This window comes from Nicotiana sylvestris, chromosome 4 (assembly GCF_000393655.2).
Source record: "Nicotiana sylvestris chromosome 4, ASM39365v2, whole genome shotgun sequence".
NCBI lineage: Eukaryota > Viridiplantae > Streptophyta > Magnoliopsida > Solanales > Solanaceae > Nicotiana > Nicotiana sylvestris.
Window position 1 is genome coordinate 19,326,109 of NC_091060.1, and position 11,143 is coordinate 19,337,251.

Consider the following 11,143-nt stretch of genomic DNA (forward strand, 5'->3'; position numbering starts at 1 on the left):
TCTTCTTTTGCTTTCCCTACCAGGTACACGACTAATACACTACCAATGTAATTTGAAAGTCGAGCATGATTACAAAAGAGAAGAGTTGAAGATGTTATTTTATACATAGCCTGTTATATTAAATACCATGTGATGTATAATAGTTTACGTTTTTTGCTTGGATACTGGAGGCAGCCCTCATGCTTAGTGAATGTCAATGTATGGTAGTTTGATTTCAGATTGTGTATATATGTTGGTAGATAAAAGGATTCACGGTACAGTAGGGTACATATTAGACTTTAGCCAATTTTGTTCAGCATGCCATTAAATGCCTGTCACATATAAAGCTATCCATTGTTAAGCTAATTTCATGTCCTTTTGATAAACTGCCCTGTTATAACTGATAAACCACCCCTTTAGAACAAAAACACAAGTTTCCGGCCTCAACCTCACGAAGGTCGAGCCCAAGTCGAAACGGGCCAAGCAGGCCTTCACTAGAAAATCAGTGGCCCAGGCCTGGCGAATCCTGCATAAGCTGGGTTTGGGCCCATGAGGTACGATTAGCTGCCCACGTGCGTGGCCATGTTTTCTTATTCTGCAAAGGCCTTCGGAATTTCGTTATAAATAACCTGCAAGCATGTAATTGAGTAGGGTCATTTTACTTTCAATTAGTAGAGACAAATGCGACAAGAAACATAGCCGCTATAGGATATCCTTCTAAAAAATAAAGATGAGATGAGCCTCGACAAATAAAAATGCACAAGCTGCGGGGCCCTCATTAAATGTATATATAAAAGTACTTAGTTTCCAGGACGGGCCATTTAGCAAATCTCACGGCCTTCCCAGAAATAATAATACGCTAATCTTTAGGCGCGTGTTTAATAATTTACTTTCTTAAACATGGGTGTGCATTTCATGCGACCCAAATCCAAATCCCAAAACGTCGAATAAATCCAAAGACATGTTTTAAGCGATGTTCACATTCTTAATAATAATAATTATGAAAGCGGTAAAAAGTTAAAATTTGCACATAAGTTCATATTTGTATAAAATCAGATAATCAAGCCGAATATAACAGTTGAGCGACCGTGCTAGAACCACGGAACTCGGGAATGCCTAACACCTTCTCTCGGGTTAACAGAATTCCTTATCCGGATTTCTGGTACGCAGACTGTAATATAGAGTCATTCTTTTCCTCGATTCGGGATTAAAATTGGTGACTTGGGACACCCTAAATCTCCCAAGTGGCGACTCTGAAATAATTAAACCAATCCCGTTTCGACTGTCCTTTAATTGGAAAAAACTCCCTACGCACCTCGCGGTGCCGGAAAAAGGAGGTGTGACAGCTCTGGCGACTCTGCTGGGGACTTAACCCAGAACCAGTGGTTCAGGGTTAGAAATTCGAGCTCATATAAATTGTTATATTTGGTTTTATCTGATTTTTACATGATTGAGCCTAATGTGCTAAATGCTGCTTTTACCGCTTTGATATTACGTGAACTGTGTATAAACTGTGCCGAAACCCATCTCCTCTCTGAGTCTTCTAAATCATGAAGAAGGGTGTACTTCGTACGACTTCTTTTCTGTATAGTGTCAAATCCCAATTTAGAACGAGGTTCGGACAAGTTGCTAAGCCGGTGAAGCTTCTGTATTCCCGGTACGCTACCCCCCCTCGGCTCGAGCTGTCCGCTCGGGTAAGCCAGGTCTAGAACAAACACCCAGGTTCTGAACCTAGTATAACAAAGCCACATGCCGGATCCCTAGTAGGAACGTTTGTTTGCATCACGTGCATCTGACTTTGGAGGCTCAACCTGCTCAGGTGTGCGAGCGGCGGGAGTTTGAGTGCCTCCCCCGGCCTGAGAAATAGCTACGGCTGTAGTAACTGAGACCGCCTGAGCTAGGCCAGTGCATATTAATAGAATCTGATCTAGGGTCTCCTGAAGACCCGGAATCACAATGGGCACAACTGGTGCCTAAGCTAGTGCTGTTGGAGCGTCCACAACTGGGACTTAATCATGAACTAGGGTGGCTGGTGGATTTGCAGGTGCTACCCTAGCTACTGTGCGGGCAACACCCCTGCCCCTATCATGGCCTCGACCGCCTCCTCGGCCTCTAGTGGCCCCAACTGGTGGCATTGGTGGTCGTCCATTCGGACCGGTAGCGCGTGTCCTCACCATCTATGAGAGAATAGAATAATAGAAGTTTAGTACTCGGATCAACATATTCGCACAACAAGAATCTCAAGAATATGAAGTTTTCCTAAAGGTTCTGTAGCCTCTCGAGGATAAATACCGATGTCTCCGTATCGATCCGTGAGACTCTACTAAACCTGCTCATGGCTCGTGAGACCTATGTAACCTAGGCTCTGATACCAACTTGTCATGACCCAACCGGACCCAATCGTGATGGCGCCTCTCGTGAAACAAGGCCAGCCGACACAAATCCCCAAACCAATTAACAGTTATAATAATTCATAATTAAGTCATTAATAAGTGATAAATCCCCAAATAGAGCGAAATAGAACAAATGCAGAAAACAAACACAGCCGACATCGGGGTGTCACCAGTCATGAGCATCTAAACATTCAACTAAGAGTATGAAAAAAGACTACACAATCTATTACAGAGCTAGTACAAAGGAAAGTAAAGATATGAGGGAGAAGCACTGGGCTGCGAACGCCAAGCAACTACCTAGTGAACTCCGAACAGCCTGCTGGAAGCAATCAGCCCTCGCTAGTGTGACCCAAGGCTCCTGATTCTACACACATGGTGCAGGGAGTAATGTGAGTACGCCAACTCAGTAAGTAATAAAAGTAAAGGCAGTTGAGCAGTAAGAAAACGCGTAAAACACAGCAAAATGCTAAAATGAGGCAGTATAAAACTAGAACAATGCAGTAACATAGTAAAAGCTCGTAGAAACACCTTAGTTCGGTAAAAACCTATTTAAAACATCTTTTAGTAGTTTAAGCGAGTGAATGAAAAACAGTGAGAAAGATAGATACATAAAATCAGCCCCTCGGGCATAATACCAATAGAATCAGCCCCTCGGTCTATCTCACAATAACTTGTATCATCCCCTCGGGCAATAACATAGAACCATCAGCCCCTCGGGCTATATCACATCTCACACTGGGTACCCGCGCTCATTAGGGGTGTACAAACTCTGGGAGAGGCCCCTTACGACCCAAGCGCAATAACAAGCCATCTCGTGGCATAGTTAAACAGGCTCTCGGCCTCATATCAAGCCACCTTGTGATGTAATAACTCAGGCCCTCGGCCTCATAATCATGAATCAGTATAATACTGCTCGGCATTCGCAACCCAGTGCTTCTCCCTCCTATCTTTACTTTCCTTTGTACTAGCTCTGTAATAGACTGTGTAGTCCTTTTCATACTCTTAGTCGGATGTTTAGATGCTCATGACTGGTGACACCCCGATGTCGGGCTGTGTTTGTTTTTTGCATTTGTTTTATTTCGCTCTATTTTGGGATTTATCACTTATTAATGACTTAATTATGAATTATTATAACTGTTAATTGGTTTGGGGGTTTGTGTCGATTGACCTTGTTTCACGAGAGGAGCCATCATGACCGGGTCCAGTTTTGGGTCATGACATATCTGCTGAAATTAGGGCTGTCCAACGAGACGGGCCGAGACAAAATTAACAGGACGGGACATGACAGGACGATATTTAAGCGGGACGGTGGTAAGACGGGATGAAACGGGACATGACAAATGGGACGAAACGGTCAGCCCATCCCGTCCCACTAACAAATGGGATAGGATGGGATGGGAAAGGATAGAAATGGGACGGGACTAGACGGGACGGGTTCGTGGGCCTTAAGTGTAGTTTTTTTTTAAAAACGTCTAGTTTTTAAACTTTGCAACGGATAGATTTTTGTCTTATTTAATAAACTTAAATGTTAAAACGGAAGTTAGAAAACTAAGTAAAGAATTATTATAAAATATTAAAACAAAAGATTTGTAATGAAATATTCTAGTAATTATAAATTTATAATAGAGTTATAATTTATTTAATATAATTTCAAAGTATTAAGTAACTAAGACAATTCATAAAAAAATTCAACGCTTGGAGCCTTTTATTTTATTAATAGAACTTTCAAATCTCAAATACAAATATAATTGTTTTGAAGAGCACCTAATATATGCAGTCACCTTGTAGGAAGGGTTCTGTTTGAACTAACCCTCTTAGTAGCCAATTACAAATTATCATACTAATATTTGTAAGCTCCTATATAGTTTTGTTGTAACTTATCAATAATATCTCTCGGACATTGTGCTGGAATTGGCAATGTTGATTGATGTTCCATGAGCTTCATGGCGTCATCGCTCCCAGTGCTAAATATCTCATTGTATTCTTCTTCTTCCCTAGTGGCTAATTTTTCAAAACCAAGATTTCTTCTTTCTGAATTAATCCAATCTCTGAATAATATGGAAATCTCTAGACTGTCCTCCGCTAATGCATGTCTATGATCTCCAATTTGAAATCTTATTGTGACGACCCAAAGGGTCATCACCGTAGTTCTTCCTTGTTCTGCACTTCCGAGGCCTCGATTTGCGTGCGCAGTTCGGGCGCGTAACCGAAAAGTTTTTATGTTAGAATATGTGAATTATGTGAAAAATTTGATGGATTTTGATATTAATATGCGTAATATTGACTTCGGTCAACATTTTGGGTAAACGGATCTGGACCTGTGATTCGACGGTCCCGGAGGGTCCGTAGAAAAATATGGGACTTGGGCGTGTGCCCGGAATTAAATTCCGAGGTCCCAAGCCCGAGAAATGAAATTTTGTGTGAAATTGTTTTCTGAAATTAATTAAGGAAAATGAAGAAGGAAATTGATCAGAAAACTGTGGTATCGGACTCGTATTTTGGTTCCGATGCCTAGTACGAGTCTTAAATATGTTTTAAGCACTATCTGTAAAGTTTGGCTAAAAACAAACGTCATATGACGTGTTTCGGACTTAAAATGGGGAATTTGAGTTTTATGAAAGTTGAAAAAAAATCATGTGTTTTGAGGCTTAATTCTATGTATATGATGTTATTTTGGCAATTTGATCGCACAAATGAGACCGTAAGATGTTTTTAAGATCATATGTATGTTTGGTTTGGAGCCCCGAGGGCTCGGGTGAGTTTTGAGTGGGTCCCGGGAGGCCTTAGACTTAAAAAAAATGCAGGTTCAGGTGTTGCAGGCCCAGCGCGGCCGTTTTCGCGCGGTCCGCGCTGGCAGCCATGAGGCCGCAATGCTTTTCTGTGCGGTCCGCGTGGTGGGGGGTTCAGAGGGTCGGTAGCCAGGTCGACCAGCGCGGCCGCGCACCAAATCAATGCGGTCCGCGCTGGGTGGGTTCAGAGAGCCTACTTCTTCCCTCCCTCGGCGCAGCCACGGTACATTTCCGCGCGGTCCGCGCTGGCAGCCACGCGGCTGCGGTGCATTTCTGCGCGGTCCGCGCCAGCCCTCAGCATATATATAAATTCGGGATTTTCAGTCATTTTATCCACTTTTCAAAAACCCAAAACCTAAGAGGCGATTTTCCAAACAACTTTTCTTCTCCAAAACGATTGGTAAGTGATTTCTAACTTAATTTCTTTATTCCTTGACATCTTTTAACATGATTTCAAATTCAAATCAAAGATTTTCATGGGGGAAATTGGGTGTTTTGGGTAGAACCTAGGTTTTCTACAAATTGAGAAGTTGGACCTCAATTTGAGGTCCGATTTCAAAACAAATCATATATTTGGATTCGTGGGAGAATGGGTAACCGGGTTTTGGTCCGAACCTCGAGTTTCGACCACGTGGGTCCGGGGGTGTTTTTGACCATTTTGGGAAAAACCTTGTAAAATATATTTTTCATGCATGGAGAGTGATTCATTTAGTAATTATTAATGTGATCAAGTAACTTATGACTAGATTCGAGCGGATTGGTGGTGGAATCAAGAGGTAAAGCTATACTAGAAGCGTGAGTTGAGTTTGGAGCATTCGAGGTAACTGTTTGTTCTAACTTTGGCTTGAGGGAATAGGATTAGGATGTTATTTGCTACTTGCTAATGTGGAGTATGGTGTATAGGCATGGTGACGGTTACCTATGCACCGGAGTTTAGCATGACTGTGAGTCTTAATTGCTTTTAATTCGAATAACGTGACACAATCTCCTTGTTTATTTGATGAGTTTCATATAATGTGAACGGTTGAGGTAAAATTGTGATTGGTGTACTTTTGGAGCGTTAGCTCGAACATGAATGTGTTAGTTGAGGAAGAAGGGATTTAAAAAGAGAATGTATTGTGATTACTCCCTTGTTGGGATGTGTAGACCGATATATATATACTCTCCCTTGTCGGGATATTTTGGGATGTTAGTTGTACCCTTGCCGGGTTAGAGTGATATGTTGTTGATTTCCCCTAATGGGACTCTCCTTACAAAATCAGATGTTTCGAATTATATTATGGGATCGTGTGGCACGCCGTCCACTTATATATGATATTATGGGATCGTGTGGCACGCCGTCCGCTTATATATGATATTATGGGATCATGTGGCATGCCTTCCACTTTTATATGATATTATGGGATCGTGTGGACGCCTTCCACTTATATATGATATTATGGGATCATGTGGCACGCCGTCCACTTATATATGATATTATGGGATCGTGTGGCATGCCGTCCACTTTTATATGATATTATGGGATCGTGTGGCACGCCGTCCACGTATGATTTTACGAAATGGGATCGAGTGGTATGCCTACCACAAATTAGAGTGATTATTGGTTATTGGCCTCCGTTGCCGGTGACATATTGCGCACTGTGATAAAGATGAAATGGGAATGAGTGGTACGCCTACCACGTGGTATATGAAAATTGGGATCGTGTGGCACGCCGTCCACTTATATATGATATTATGGGATCGTGTGGCATGTCGTCCACTATATATATATATATATATATATATATATATATATATATCATGGGAACCGGAGTTTCTTCTATTTATTTCCGATATTTCATTTTTATCTGTTACTCCCCGATAGCATGTCCCCTCCTAGCTTTACTTTGTATTATCTTGTTATTGTTTTCTTGCACTTGTATATATATCTGTACAGGTTAATTGTGGTAGGTCCTGTTTAGCCTCGTTACTACTTCGCCGGGGTTAGACCAGGCACTTACCAGCACATGGGGTCGGTTGTGCTGATGCTACACTCTGTGCATTTTTGTGCACAGATCAGGGAGCAGCTTACGGACCACAACAGTAGGACTTCTGGGAGCTATTTTCAGTCCAGGGACTCTCGAGGTAGCCTAGCTGGCATTCGCAGGCCGAAGCCCCTTTCCATGTTTTTCTTTTGTTCATCTTGTATCCGACAAACATGATGTATTTCCTTTCAGACATTGTTTGTAGTATTCTGTAGTAGTCCGTGAGCTAGTGACACCATACCTTGGGTAGTGATGTGTATTAAACTTCCGCACTTTTGGTTTTTAGTTGCTTTAGATTTAAAGTTTTCCGCTTAAATTTTATCTCGTTTATTATATTGTTTGAAAGAAAGCAGGAAAGGTATTTTAAATATTTGGCTTGCCTAGCTCCGATAGTAGGCTCCATCACGACACCCGATGGTGGGAAATCCGGGTCGTGACACTTACTGCGCTAAAAGCGCTCTTCGATGCTACTGATAATGCTTGAATAGCCAGGATATCTCGGGCTATTATTGAAAGTGTTGGAAAAGCCTTGCCACGCTCCATCCACCATGATAAAAGTTGTTCGTTGCCTTCATCGTCTTTAATACTTTCCAATCCTTGATTAAGATAATAATCAAGTTCATCATCAATAGAGGAATCAAAACTCGTTATATCATCCATATCTTCCCATAAAACTTCTACTCTAGACTTAGAAGTAGAAGGAGTAGTTTCACAACCTGTTGTTTCTATAGATTTATATTTATCAAACATTGATCTAGCATAAGAATATATGCTAGCTTGGAAGTCTTCGAGAGATGGTTTTTCATTTTCTTGAATTGTAAATTCTCATAAATTTTACGAACAAGTCCCTTTGCACCTCTTAGTTTTAAAGATGAGTTAAGTAGAGTAGAAATTAAATAAACTTCGGGAATAGGGAAAAAATACTTTTTAAATTTTGAAATCATTTCACTAATGGCCGGTGCATAAGTTGGATTTGTTTTATACTTACTAAATACAACAGAAATTCCACAAATATACCATAATATTTGTGTAACAGTAGGATAATATATACCAAAAAATTATTTTGTAGCATAATAAAAATTTTCTAAAAATTTAGTAAGCTCTTCGATCTCATCCCAATCGAATCAACAATTTGATCAGTGAGGATACCATTATGCATATTAAATACCTTTTGGATAGGCACTCGATAATCATAAGCAACTTTAAGCATTTCATAAGTAGAATTCCACCTAGTACAAATATCTTTTGGAACTTTTCTAAATGGAAGATTAGCACTATCACATTGTTGAGCGAATTCACGAATTCTACTCGCTTTATTAGCATGAAAAATATAGGCACAAGCATGTTGTATTTTACTATAAGCATCGGAAAATAAATTAAGACCATCTTTTACAACCAAGTTAAAAATATGGCATGCACATCTAACATGAAAAATTGCTACATTAATTAGACAAAGTCTAGTTTTTAAGCTATTTGCTGCGGTTGTGTTAGCAGAAGCATTATCCAAGGTGATAGTTAAAACATTATCAATGAGCCCATAAAAATCAAGTATTTATAGAACAGTAGTTGTAATACATGCTCCAGTGTGTTTTGAATCAACAAATTTATAACCAATAATACGTTTTTGCATTTTCCAGTGATGATCAACCCAATGACACGTAACAGTTAAATAATCACAACTATTAGGACTACGACCTATATCAGATGTGATAGACTTTACAATCTAAGTGAAAAACTACACAACGAATATACTGAAGATATTCGGTTTAAAATTTAAAAACATCATTTCTAACTGTGGTCTTAGGAAAACCTGGAAAAGTAGGGTTATAAGTTTCTTGTATATAATGCACAAAAGCAGAGTGAGAAGGAAAAGTAAAAGGTAAGCCACAGACGGCCACCTTTTTTGCTAAGTTCTCACGATCTCTATCTTTGTTATAGGGGCGTAAAACATAACCAGAAGCAGGGTCAAGCTGTTGTTGAATTTGATTAGAACCAGATCCACTAGGAGTGCCAGTACCGGTAGTAGGATCTATAATATTTCCGGCTTCTATGTTAGCTTGTATCCATAAAGATTTGTGATCCTTTTGTAAGTGTCTAGTTAAACCCCCCGTCCCACCACTTTTTGTGTGTGCAAATTGTTGCTTACATTTTTCACATATAGTACTATGATTAACTTTATCATGTTTAAAAAAATTTCATACAAGTGATGTTTTGGGACGTTCAGCCATAGGCGTCTTACAGGGGGTAAAGCTCCAGACCGAGATTGACTCTGAGTTGGAGCTTGTGTTGCAGGACTAGAGGGTGTTTCATCTAATTCTTCTTCCTCATTTTCTTCTTCCTCATTTTCTTCTTCCTCAAAAAAAATATCATTGCCAAATTGTCTTTGTAAAGTTTCATGATCTAGTTGTTCTCCGACATTAATAACATAACATCCGAGGGGTTCGAAAAATGAAGTTTCATCAACATGAGTTATTTCATCTATATGTTTTCTAATTCTAGGAGAAGGGTTAGGATTATGACTAGTATTAGGATTACTACTACTTTCACCTTTACTATTTTTTTACTACTTTTTTTTAAACATGCCAAATACATTTTTAGGTGCCATAATTTAAATACGAAATTAAATTAAAAAAGCTAACACGAAAATTAAACACACAAATGAAATACGAAAATAGAACACGTAAAGTAAACACAAAAATTAAACATTAAAATGATACGCAGAAATTATATATTAAAATTAGGAGATGAAATGAGTGCACCGTGATTAAATATTGAAATTTGAAGAAATTGCCCAAAATATTGCTCCAAATACTTGACGAATTAATTTGAAGCTTGAAAGTTTCTCCAAAAATTTGCCCAAATACTTGAAACTTGAAAGTTATCACTTGATAGTTGATACTTGATAGTCGATAGTAACAAAATTAAGAGAATAATATAGATAAAATATTATAATGTAAGAGATTTGAGAGAGAAGATTGATTTTTTGTGGGGAAAAATGAAGAAGGATAAGGGTATTTATAGTAGAAAATAGGGCCAAAGTATAATTTAATAAACTTAGGAGTTATATTTAAAGTTTGGGATGGGGGGAGGGGGGGGTTTTGGGGGGGTTGAGGTCATTTTGGCCGTTTATTAACGTTGGCAACGATTATTTTTGCAATTTAAGCCGTTGCCCAATGGCTAGATTTCAAAAAAAATCCAGGCGGGACGGAACGAAACGGGACGAAATGATTGTCATGTCCTATCCCGTGTCCCGTTTAACATTGGACATTCCTGTTTAAATTGAAGTGGGATGGGACGGGACCGGTACGTGATGCGGGATGGGACGGGACGGCCCGTCCCGTTGGAGAGCCATAGCTGAAACACAAGAGTGATGTTATTGTGGCACTGAATTTTTTTCTTAGAATGGTTCATACTCAATTTGGTAAGAATGTCAAAGGAATAAGGTATGATAATGGCACAAAATTTGTCAATTCGGACTGTTCTCAATTATTTCAATCTTTGGGAATTATACATCAAAGGTCTTGTATTTATACTCCTCAGCAAATGAAGTAGCTGAGAGAAAACACTGACACATTCTATAAGTGGGAAGAGCTATAAGGTTTCAAGGAGGAATTCCTTTGAAGTTTTGAGGTCATTGTGTGTTAGCATCAGTGTACCTAATCAACATAACGCCTTCTGTAGCACTGCAAGGAAGGACACCTTATGAGATGTTTCATCACAAAAGGCCTAGCTTGGACCATTTAAGAATACTTGGGTGTCTATGTTTTGCGAAGAGGCCAAATGTTTCATGATAAGTGTCACGATCCGAAAACTGACCCGGTCGTAATGACGCCTATCGTGAAACTAGGCCAGCTGACACAAACCCAAAACCGACCAGAATATCATAAGAAGTCATTTAAAACTATTAATTAACTAAAATCCTATAATATAAGTTTAAACAAGCAGTGCAAAAATATAA